At 40.9% G+C, this 12755-nt stretch overlaps 1 protein-coding gene across 8 annotated transcripts in view; it reads left to right on the top strand.

Moving 5' to 3' along the window:
• ATF1 (activating transcription factor 1) overlaps positions 1-12755 on the top strand; it is a 63543-nt gene that overhangs the window by 26112 nt on the left and 24676 nt on the right. The gene's annotated exons all lie outside the window — the stretch shown is intronic.

Raw genomic sequence — 12755 nt, 5'->3', positions numbered from 1 at the left:
GTTGATCCACCTAAGTGCCCCAAATTGGTATTATTTCCTTAAGTTGTAACCATTCTGGTGAATATGTTGCAGTATCTCATGGTGGTTTTTGTTTTGCTTCAGATATAATTGACATGTAATACTGTATTAATTTCATGTGTACAATATAAGGATTTAATATCTGTGTGCATGGGGAAATGGTCACTACAATATGTCTAATTAACATCCCTTACTGTGCAGTTTCAAAAATTCTTTTCCTTGTGATGAGGAGTTTTAAATTTTATTCTTTCAGCAATTTTAAAATAGGCAATACAGTATTATTAACTATAGTCACCATGCTGTAAATTGCCTTCCTGTGACTAAGCTATTTTTTAACCAGAAGTTTGTATCTTTTGACCCGCTTTACCCGTTTTGCTCAGCCCCTGCCTCTGGCAGACACCAGTCTTTCTCTGTCAGCTTGATAGTGGTGGTGGTTTTATTCCACATGTAAGTGAGGTCATGTGGTTTTTGTCTTTCTGTGTCTGACTTATTTCACTTAACATGATGCCTTCAAGATCCATCCATGTTGTCCCAGCTGACAAGAGTCCATTCTTTTTTATGACTGAATAATATTCCATTGTAGTGTCTTAGACTTAAAAATTTTTATTTCTTTATTTTTGGTTGCACTGGGTCTTCATTGTGGTGCATGGGCTTCTCATTGCAGTGGCTTCTCTTTTTGTGCAACACAGGCTCTAGGGCTTGTGGGCTCAGTAGTTGCAGCTGGCAGGCTCAGAAGTTGGGGCACATGGGCACATGGAATCTTCCTAGACCAGGGATTGAAGCCATATCTCCTGCATTAGCAGGCAGATTCTTTACTACTGAACCACCAGGGAAGTCCCTCCTAGACTTTTAACAGAGCTTTGATCCATGTACAGTTGACATAATTACTGATACATATTTAGATCTACTATCTTATTTTGTACTTTTTGAGCCACAGGTTCCATGTTTTCTTTTTCTCTCCTTTCTTGTCTTCTTTTGAGTTATTTGTTCTCATTCCATCCTGCCATGACTTGTATTAATTTGAACTATACATAAGCTCACTACTAGTTTTTTAGTGATTTTTCTTAATTACAGCATGCCTACTTATTAAAGCCAAAACTTAATACTTTCCCTCTCAGATAGTCCAGTAACTTTAGAACATTTATTTCCCATTTATTCTCTTACTTTCTTTTAGCCACATAAAACATAGTTATTTTATGTATTCATCATTTTTTCCCCCCATATTTATCCCTTTCTTTTTTTCCTCATTCCTTCTTACATGTCACAGCTTCCACTTGAGATTACTTTTAAGTATTTGCTTTAGAAAAGCCTCAGGACTATAGATGTTTTGGGCTGGACAGTTCTTTGTTGTAGGGGTGCTGTGCATTGTGGGATGTTTAGCAGCACCCGTGGTCTCTGCCCACTAGATGTCAGTACCAACCCCTCCACCCAGTTCTGACATCCCAAATGTCCCCAGATGTTGTCAGATGTCGTTGAGGGGCAAAATCACGCCTGGTTGAGAACCGCTGCTTTAGAATTTACTTTGATGTAAGTCTGCTGCTCTGCTTTTGTTTCTTGAAAATACCTATTTCGTTTTCATTTTTAAAAGGTATTTTCCCTGAGCGTATAACTCTAGGTTATTTTTTAGCATGTTTAAAATATCCGTCTTTTTTTTCTTTCAGGTACTTTTATAGTCTTTTCTTTACCTTTAGTTGTTTTGCAGGTTCTCTTTTATTGTTTAGGCGTAGAATTCTTATTTATTCCCCATGGGATTTACTAGGGTTTTTGAGTCTATGTAGAATTCTTATTTATTCCCCATGGGATTTACTAGGATTTTTGAGTCTATGTATCTGGGTCTGTTCTAAGAATACTTTCAGCCATTATCTCTTCACATTTTCTGTCTATCCTCTCTTTGTCCTTCTCACTCTATCCTCCATATTTCTTAACCTCTCATTTTCCATCTGTTTGTTCATATTGCAGTTCAAATAATTTCTTCATACCAATAATCCAGCTAAGTTTCACTTTAGCTTTATTTGGTGTATCTGAACAATGATTTTTAAAATTTCAAGTGTTATAGATGTTTTTAGAAAATGTTTGGTTCTTTTTCAAATCTGCTATAGTTTTGTGTTTACTGAAGATACTTTCAAGCTTTTCTTGAAATGTAGTCTACCATTTATTCAAACAGAGTAAGCATAATTGTTTTATAATCTTTGATAATGTCATTATCTAAAATCATTTGGGTCTGATTGTGCTGTCTACTGTAGTTTTTGCATCTTGTTCCTCCTGCCTTGTTATTTTTTCTTTACTGTCCATTAATCTTGAGAAACTGCGGACATTTTTCGTGGCCAAGGATGAGAGTTTTTCTCCAAAAAGAATTTACTATTGCCAGGTGCCTGGGGAACCACCTCTAGAGTTTCAGGCTCTTCTTTTCTTTTTTTGTACCATCTAGGTCATGTTAATTTGGGTTCTACTGGAGAACTAGTTACATTTTCTTCACCCTTTCCCTCCTCCATACCTATGGAATGTTCCTTTTATTACATTATCCTGATGATGTGGTCCTTTTTATCTTTACCTAAAGAAAACCCTGGCTTCTTAATGTTCCCCTCTCCTTTGAGAGCAGTTCAAGTCCGCCTTGATAGGGGATTTTATTTACTCTTTCATTTGTTCTTACTGTATTTCAGGTTTTGGCTTGGTGATTTAGAATCTCGAGTCTTTAGAATATAAGAAGCAGAGGACAGAGAAGCATCAAGAAATGTGAAACATTTAAGATTGTATACTGTTTTTAAGTTGAAAATATATTTAATAGCAGCATTGTTTTCATTACATTTATTTTTATAGTTACCATATAGTTATAGCAAATGATACTAGTTTCTGTTTATCACAGTGAAATAAGGTTTTCTTTTTAAGTACACTTGAGTGTATAAAAGGATATGTACTTTAATGAAAAATAAGAAGTAATTGTATAGGAGATACTTGGATTTGGCATTTTCCTGAAAGCATACTTCTGAGTATGAATTTATTTTATTTGTAATTTGAGTATGAATACTTTACTTTGGTCAGTTTACACATATGAATCCTCTCTGCCCAGTCTTGTTTTAAAATTTATTTTTTGGCCATGCTGGGTCTTCGTTGCTGCACGCGTTTTTCTCTAGTTGCGACTAGTGGGAACTACTGTCTAGTTGTAGTGTGCAGGCTTCTCTTTGCAATGGCTTCACTTGTGAGGCACAGGCTATAGGGTGCAAAGGCTTCAGTACTTACAATTCCAAGCTCTAGGCTGCAGGCTTAATAGTTGTGGTGCATGGGCTTAGTTGCTCCGCACTATGTGGGATCTTCTGGACCAGGGATCAAACCCATGTCTCCTGTGTTGGCAGGTGGATTCTTAACCACTGAGCCACCAGGGAAACCTCAGATCATTTTGAATGTTTTGAGACCTAGAAAGAGAAACACTTTGGGGCAAGTACAGCATAGGCTTAACTACGGGGAAAATTTTTTTAAAACCAAAGAACTACAGTTAAATTATCTTTAAATAATAAACCAAAAGATGTAAAAGTTTGACTCATTTTATTTTTCATTTGTACTTTGAATTAATGACTCCAGTCATTGATGACTGAGCAGATACCCTGGACTTACGGGTTTGCCATAGTTGATACTGAAGTAAGTAAAAAATCATCATTCCAAATGTCAAAACAGTCTGTTCTTTCTTTTTCCTTGAAATGAAAAAGTAAAACAAATAAACTTATTGTGTGGGAAGCAAATCGAGAACATGCAGAGTGTGAGAGGTTTTAAAACTCAATGGTAAGGAGGAATAAGATGTCTTGCAGAGGACATTGGGCTCTGGAGCCACACAGGATCAGCCACTATTGTGTCCACTGTTGTATTGAGTATTTTTCAAAAAACTTAATATGGAAAATCTCAGACATATTCCAAAGATGAGATGGTTGAGCCATTATGGTTCCCATCACTCTGTTTCAGCAATTATTAAACTCATGGCTCCTTGTCCCCTCTGGTCCCCCGAAAACCGGATTATATTGAAGCAAATTCTAGTTATCATTTCAGCCTTCAATAGTTTAGTGTGTATCTCTGAAATAGAAGAACTCCTTTAAAAAACATAACCACATTACTATTATCACACTTAAATATTATTGTCATAAAATAACCATTCAGTGTTTAAATTTTCTTGTTATTTATTATATGTGTACACACACAAATCTTTTTTTTTTTTTCCTAACAGTTTGTTGAAACAAGATCCAAATAAGAGATATATATATATAGGCTCCTTCTCTTCACCTCCCCCATTCCATTTGTTTTTTACTCATTACTTACTTAATCTTCACTATAACTCTGAAAAAGTAATATTCTATTTACAAAGGAGAACTGAGGCCCTCGGAGGGTTACATAATTTGTTTAGCATCACAGAGCTGAAAATGAAAGCCTTTAGCTAAAAATCAGCCAAGTCTGTATGACTCCAGAAATTTGTGTGCCTTTCTGGAGTTAGAAGACTTTGGATTCATACTCTAATAAATAGACATTTCTTGCCCTTGCCACTCTACTAACTCTCCAGCCTTCCTCACCCAAGTGTTTATGGTCCAAGGACACCCCTAATTAGTGAGGTGAAAGTGTTCTTGCCCATGCCACTACACTAACTCTCCAGCCTCCCTTACCCAAGTGTTTATGGTCCAAGGACACCCTAATTAGCGAGGTGAAAGTGTTAGTAGCTCAGTCATGTCCAACTCTTTGTGACCCCAGTGACTGTAGCCCACCAGTCTCCTCTGTCTATGGAACTCTCTAGGCAAGAATACTGGACTGGGTAGTCATTCTGTTCTCCAGGGGATATTCCCAACCTGGGAATCAAACACAGGTCTCCTGCACTGCAGGCAGATTCTTAACCTTCTGAGCTACCGGGGAATCCCAGTTATGGAGCTAAAAAGCAGTATGCTAATTTTTTGCCCAACTATTTGTATAAGAATGAGCCCAGCTACAGTAGTGTAATAGGCAATCAGTTCTGCAGTTCCCAGTTTAACCACAGCAGCTCCAAAAAATCATTTTCTACTTCTAACATCTCCCAAGAGATTCTGAGGTTAGTGCCATGGTGTACTAGTAGGTTCTACAGCTTTAAGGTGTAGAACTCTTTAGTGTGGTAGCCACAAATGAGTATTTCATTTTTAACTTAAATTACAATTAAATAAAATTAAAAATCCCTCAGTCACACTGGCCACATTTCAAATGCTTGGTAGTAACTACCATATTGCATAGTGCAGATTTAGAACATTTCTATCATTGCAGAAGGCTCTGTTAGTGCCGAAAAATAACAGGCGGAGGCAATCATCTGTGTTCCAGCCACAGATTAACATTGGGAGGGAGCAGGGAACAGCAGCTCCCCCTCTCTCTTTTCTTTCTTTAAGAAAGACCTCAGGATTTAGCTGATCACCTTTGAGAGTGGCAGTGGGAAGACACAAGGCTTTACGACTCTTGAGTAGTAGGCATTTTGTGAAGTTAGAACCATTAGTAAGGCAAAGCAATGACTACTAGCCGAAACAAAACCTGGTGCCTTTTTTCCTTAAAATGTGCCCGATCCACAGCCTGCACAAAACACAAGGATTACCAGAAACTCTAGAGGAATGATTTACTTTTATCCTTTTAGAAATGTAAATTATCCCCCTCACAAGCTTGCCTCATTATTTGAGTGACTGGCTTTAGTTGTTCAGCAGCAAGTTGCTGAACAACCATCACTGGATAATGTTGGCTGCTAAGTCACTTCAGTTGTGTCCGACTCTGTGCGACCCCACAGACGGCAGCCCACCAGGCTTCGCCGTCCCTGGGATTCTCCAGGCAAGAATACTGGAGTGGGCTGCCATTTCCTTCTCCAATGCATGAAAGTGAAAAGTGAAAGTGAAGTCACTCAGTCGTGTCCAACTCTTCGCGACCCCATGGACTGCAGGCCACCAGGCTCCTCTGCCCATGGGATTTTCTAGGCAAGAGTACTGGAGTGGGTTTCCATAATGTTGGATCACACCAAAAAAAGATACCCCACATCCAAGGACAAAGGAGAAGCCCCAGCAAGATGGTAGGAGGGGCGAAGTTGCGTTTAGAATCAAAACTCTTAGCCGCCAGAGAGTCTCAGAGGGCTCAAACAAACCTTGTGTGTACCAGGACCCAGAGACCCCACAGAGACTAAGCCAAAACTGTGATCGAGTGTCTCCTGGGAAGGTACGGGTCAGCAGTGGCCTGCCACAAGGGCAGGGGCTCTGGGTGCAGCAGACCTAGGTATAGCATAAGCCCTCCTGGAGGAGGTCACCATCATCCCCACCATAGAGCTGCCAGAACTTACACAGGACTGGGGAATCAGACTCTTGGAGGGCACAAAGAGAACCTGTAAGCAGGACCCAGGATAAAGGAGCAGTAACCCCACAAGAGACTGATCCAGACTTGCACGTGAGTGTCCAGGAGCCTCCAGCGGAGGTGTGGGTCCACAGTGGCCTGCTGCAGGGTCAGGGGCACTGAGTGCGGCAGTGGTTGCATGGGACCTTTTGAAGGAGGTCGCCATTATGTTCATTACCTCCACCTCAGGTCTAACAACAGGGAGGGAACAAAGCCCTGCCCATCAATAGAAAGTTGGATTAAATTTACTGAGCATGGCCCCGCCCATCAGAACAAGACCCAGTTTCCCCCTCAGGCAACCTCTCCCATCAGGAAGCTTCCATAAGCCTCTTATCCTTATCTATCGGAGGTCAGACAGGATGAGAATCACAATCACAGAAAACTTAACCTAACTGATCCCATGGAACACAGCCTTGTCTAACCCAATGAAACTGTGAGCCATGCCATGTAGGGCCACCCACCCAAGGTGGATGGGTCATGATGGAGAATTCTGACAAAACGTGGTCCACTGGAGAAGGGAATGTCAAGGCACTTTTAGTATTCTTGCCTTGGGAACCCCATGAACAGCATGAAAAGGCAAAAAGATGGGACACTGAAAGATGAACTCCCCAGGTTGGTAGGTGCTCAATATGCTACGGGAGATCAGTGGAAAAGTAACTCCAGACAGAAAGAAGAGACAGAGCCAAAGCAAAAACACCCACTTGTGGATGTGATTGGTGATGGAAGTAAAGTCTGATGCTGTAAAGAGCAGTATTGCATAGGGACCTGGAATGTTAGGTCCATGAATCAAGGCAAATTGGAAGTGGACAACAGGAGATGGCAAGAATGAACATCAACAATTTAGGAATCAGTGAACTAAAATGGACTGGAATGGGTGAATTTAACTCAGATGACTGTTAGATACATCTACTACTGTGGGCAAGAATCCCTTAGAAGAAATGGAATAGCCATCATAGTCAACAAAAGAGTCTGAAATGCAGACTCTTGGATGCAGTCTCAAAAACGACAGAATGATCTCTGTTTCCAAGGCAAATCATTCAGTATCACAGTAATCCAAGTCTACGCCCCGACCAGTATTGCTGAAGAAGCTGAAATTGAATGGTTCTATGAAGACCTACAAGCCCTTCTAGAACTAACACCCAAAAAAGATGTCCTTTTCATTATAGGGGACTGGAATGCAAAAGTAGGAAGTCAAGAGGTACCTGGAGTAACGGGCAAATTTGGCCTTGGAGTACAAAGCGAAGCAGGTCAAAGGCTAACAGTTTTGCCAAGAGAATGCACTGATCAAAGCAAACACCCTCATTCAACAACAAAAGAGAAGACTACACATGGACAACACCAGATGGTCGATACCAAAATTAGATTGATTATATTCTTTGCAGCCAAAGATGGAGAAGCTCTATACAGTCAGCAAAAATAAGACCGGGTGCTAACTGTGGCTCAGATCATGAACTCCTTATTGCCAAATTCAGACTTAAATTGAAGAAAGTAAGAAAACCACTAGACCATTCAGGTATGAATGGTCTAAATCAAACCCCTTACTTACAGTGGAAGTGACAAATAGATTCAAGGGATTAGATCTTATGGACAGAGGTTCGTGACATTGTACAAGAGGCAGTGATCAAGACCCTCCTCAAGAAAAAGAAATGCAAGAAGGCAAAATGGTTGTCTGAGGAGGCCTTTCAAATAGCTGAGAAAAGAAGGGAAGCCAAAGGCAAAGGAAAAAAGGAAAGATATACCCATTTGAATGCAGAGTTCCAAATAAGAAAGCCTTCCTCAGTGATCAGTGCAAAGAAATAGAGGAAAACAATAGAATGGGAAAGACTAGAGATCTCTTCAAGAAAATTAGAGATACCAAGGGAACATTTCATGCAAAGTTGAGCACAATAAAGGACAGAAATTGTATGGACCTAACAGAAGTAAAAGATACTAAGAAGAGGTTCAAGACTACCCAGAAGAACTACACAAAAAAGATCTCCATGACCCAGATAACCACGATGGTGTGATCACTCACCTAGAGCCAGACATCCTGGAATGCAAAGTCAACTGGGCCTTAGGAAGCATCACTGTGAACAAAGGTATTGGAGGTGATGGAATTCCAGATGAACTATTTCAAATCCTAAAAGATGATGCTGTGAAAGTGCTGCACTCAGTATGCCAACAAATCTGGATATCTCAGCAGTGGCCACAGGACTGGAAAAGCTAAGTTTTCAAAATCCCAAAGAAAGGCAATGCTAAAGAACATTCAAACTACTGCACAATTGTACTCATCTCACATGCTCAAAATTCTCCAAACCAGGCTTCAACAGTATGTGAACTGTGAACCTCCAGATGTTCAAGCTGGATTTAGAAAAGGCAGAGGAACCAGAGATCAAATTGCCAACATCCGCTGGATCATCGAAAAAGCAAGAGAGTTCCAGAAAAACATCTACTTTTGCTTTATTGACTACACCAAAGCCTTTGACTGTGTGGATCACAACAGTGACTATGGAAACTTCTTCAAGATATGGGGATACCAGACCACCTGACCTGCCTCCTGAGAAATCTGTATGCAGGTCAGGAAGCAACAGTTAGAACCAGACATGGAAAAACAGACTGGTTCCAAATTGGTAAAGGAGTACGTCAAAGCTGTATATTGTCACCCTGCGTATTTAACTTATATGCGGAGTACATCATGCAAAATGCCAGGCTGGATGAAGCACAAGCTGGAATCAAGGTCGCTGGGAGAAATATCAATAACATCAGATAGGCAGATGACACCACCCTCATGGCAGAAAGTGAAGAAGAACTAAAGAGACTCTTGATAAAAGTGAAAGAGGAAAGTGAAAAAGTTGGCTTAAAACTCAACATTCAGAAAATGAAGATCATGGCATCTGGTCCCATCACTTCATGGCAAATAGACTGGGAAACAACGGAAACAGTGAGAGACTATTTTCTTGGGCTCCAAAATCAATGCAGATGGTGACTGCAGCCATGAAATTAAAAGACGCTTACTCCTTGGAAGGAAAGCTGTGACCAACCTAGATAGCATATTAAAAAGCGGAGACATTACTCTACCAACAAAGGTCCGTCTAAGCTATGGTTTTTCCGGTAGTCATGTACGGGTATAAGAGTTGGGCCATGAAGAAAGCTGAGCACCGAAGAAATCATGCTTTTGAACTGTGGTGTTGGAGAAGGCTCTTGAGAGTCTCTTGGACAGCAAGGAGATCCAACCAGTCCATCCTAAAGGAAATCAGTCCTGAATATTCATTGGAAGGACTGATGCTGAAGCTGAAACTCCAATACTTTGGCCACCTGATGCGAAGAATTGACTCATTGGAAAAGACTCTGATGCTGGGAAAGATGAAGGCAGGAGGAGAAGGGGATGACAGAGGATGAGATAGTTGGATGGCATCACCAACTCGATGGACATGAGTTTTAGTAAACTCTGGGAGTTGATGATGGACAGGGAAGCCTCGCATCCTGCAGTCCATGGGGTCACAGAGAGTCGGACACAACTGAGTGACTGAACTGAATTGGCTTTAGTTAGGATCTTAAAAGTAAGGGAACCTCTGAGTATAATGATACCTCTAGAGCTAGACTCTTAAGATTCATGAGTTCTATTTTTACTCAGTAATTTCTGTATCTCCATAGTGGGATACTGTCAACAAAAACACAGTTAGACATCTGTTAAAGGCAGCAAGAATTTCACAGTTCATTCATACAGTAGGGAAGAGAAACTCCAGCATAAATTAAACTCAACTCTGCTGAGAGAAAAGTTGGGTCCCTTTTAAAATGCTGCTGCTGCTAAGTCACTTCAGTCGTGTCCGACTCTGCGACCCCATAGATAGCCGCCCACCAGGCTCCCCCGTCCCTGGGATTCTCCAGGCAAGAATACTGGAGTGGGTTGCCATTTCCTTCTCCAATGCATGAAAGTGAAAAGTGAAAGTGAACTTGCTCAGTCTTGTTGGACTCTTAGCGACCCCATGGATTGCAGCCTACCAGGCTCCTCCATCCATGGGATTTTCCAGGCAAGAGTACTGCAGTGGGGTGCCATTGCCTTCTCAGTTTAAAATGCTGGGGTGTAGTAAAGGAAAAGTATTGAAGATGTTAGGTGGAGAGGTTGGTCAGTGTGATCACGCCATCTGTGTCTGCTTGCTAATTGGTGCTTCTCAAACTGAGGTTCCCATCCTTCCACAGAGACTGGTAGACAAGGGCCCTGTCCTTGGTGATTACATTTCAACAGGATGACTTTCAGGTCCTTGAGAGAGACATTTCTGTGCTGTAAAAGATTTGTATTTCAAGGGTCAGAGAAAGGATTGGCAGCTCCAATTTTTCTAAGGTTAACTGCTCCAGAAAGTGAGGTCAAACGTGTTGGCTAGAACAAGCAGTTAGTTATTTTGGCAGCATTAAGCTTTCTTAGGGAGACCTTTTGAAGATACTGGGTCATCCTAGGGACACAACCTTAAGCTGACGGAAGCTGTACTAGAGTTTGGTCTTGTGTCTTACAGTGTGTGAGGGAGGTTGAATAGAGTTGCTTGTGCTGAGAATCTACAGTTTTCAGTACCTGGATAAAGGAATTTCTGTTTCTTCTTCATCGAAGTATAGTTGATTTGCAATGTTGTGTTACTTACGCTGTTCAGAGTGATTCAGTTACAACTAATAACAACAATAATAATCTCTCTTCTCTCTCTCTCCATATATATGTGTGTATGTGTTAGTCGCTCAGTCATGTCCGACTCTTTGCGACCCCATGGACTATAGCCCACCAGGCTTTTCTGTCCATGGAATTCTCCAGGCAAGAATACTGGAGTGGATTGCCATTCCCTTCTCCAGGGTGTATATTCAATATCCTATGCAGGGGCTTTCCAGATGGTACTAGTGGTAAAGAATCCACCTCCCAATGCAGGAGATGCAAGATATATGGATTTGATTGCTGGGTCAGGGAGATCCCCTGGAGTAGCAAGTGGCAACCCACTCCAGTATTCCTGCCTGGGAAATTCCATGGACAGAGGAGCCTGGTGGGCTGCAGCCCACTGGGAAGCAAAGAGTTGGACACAACTGAGTGAGCACACACAATATCCCATGCTAAACCGTAAGGGAAAAATAATACAAGAATAATGTATGTATGTATGGTTTTTTAAAAAATATTCCTTTCCCTTATGGTTTAGCATAGGATATTGAATATAGTTCTCTGTGCTGTACCTAAGTAGGACCTTGTTGTTCACCCATTCTATATATAAAAGCTTACATCTAACTCCAACCTCTCACTCCATTCCCTCCCTCAGCCCCTCCCCCTAGGTAACCACCAGTCTATTCTCTCTCTAGCCCTGATTCTGTTTCATAGGTTCATCTGTGTCGTATTTTAAATTCCATATATAAGTGGGTATCATAAGGTATTTGTCATCCTTCTTTCTGACTTCACTTAGTATAATCATCTCTAGTTGTATTCATGATGCTGCAAGTGGCATTTCCTCTTTAGTGGCTGAGTCGTCTTCCGTTGTTTACGTATACTGCACCTTCTTTAGCCATCCATCTGTTGATGGGTGTTTAGTTGTTTCCATGTCTTGCCTGTTGTGTATAGTGCTGCTGTGAACATGGGGATGCATGTATCTTTTGAATTGTGGTTTTGTCCAATATATACCCAGGAAGTAGGATTGCTGGATCATATGGTAAATCTGTTTTTAGTTTTCCAAGGAATTTCCATACTGTTTTCTATAGGGTCTGCACTACTTCACCAGCTTACAGTCTCACTAACAGTGTAGGAGGGTTCTTTTTTTTCCTCTACACCCTCTCCAGCATTTGTTATTTGCAGACTTTTAAGTACGGCCATTCTGACGGGTGTGAGGTGGCGCCTCATTGTATTTTTTTTTTTTTGCAGGATCTTAGTTCCCTATCAGGAATCAAATTTGTGCCCACTGCAGTGGAAATTTGGAGTCCTAACCAACTGGACCACCAAGGAATTCCCCTTCCCTATAGTTTTGATTTGCATTTTTCTAACAAATAAGCAGTGTTGAGCATCTTTTCATGTGCCTGTTGGCCATCTGTATGTCTTCTTTGGAGAAACGTGTTTTTAGGTCTTCTGCCCATTTTCGGATTGGGTTGTTTATTGAGTTATATGCTCTGTTTGTAAATTTTGAAAAATTAACCCCTTGTTGGTCACATCATTTGATAATATTCCCTCCCATTCTGTAGGTTGTCTTTTTGTTTGTTTATGGTTTCCTTTCTGTGTAAAAGTTTGTAAGTTTGATTAGGTCCCTTTTCTTTGTTTTTGTTTTTATTTCTGCTGCCTTGGGAGACTGACCTAAGAAAACATAAGAGCGATTTATGTCAGAGAATGTTTCGCCTATGTTCTCTTCTAGGAGTTTACGGTGTCATGTTATTTCTGTATATAATGAGAG

The sequence above is a fragment of the Odocoileus virginianus genome, chromosome 24 (assembly GCF_023699985.2).
Source record: "Odocoileus virginianus isolate 20LAN1187 ecotype Illinois chromosome 24, Ovbor_1.2, whole genome shotgun sequence".
NCBI classification, from domain to species: Eukaryota; Metazoa; Chordata; class Mammalia; order Artiodactyla; family Cervidae; genus Odocoileus; species Odocoileus virginianus.
The sequence above is the reverse complement of the archived record's forward strand: the minus strand, read 5'-3'. Positions and strand labels throughout refer to the sequence as shown.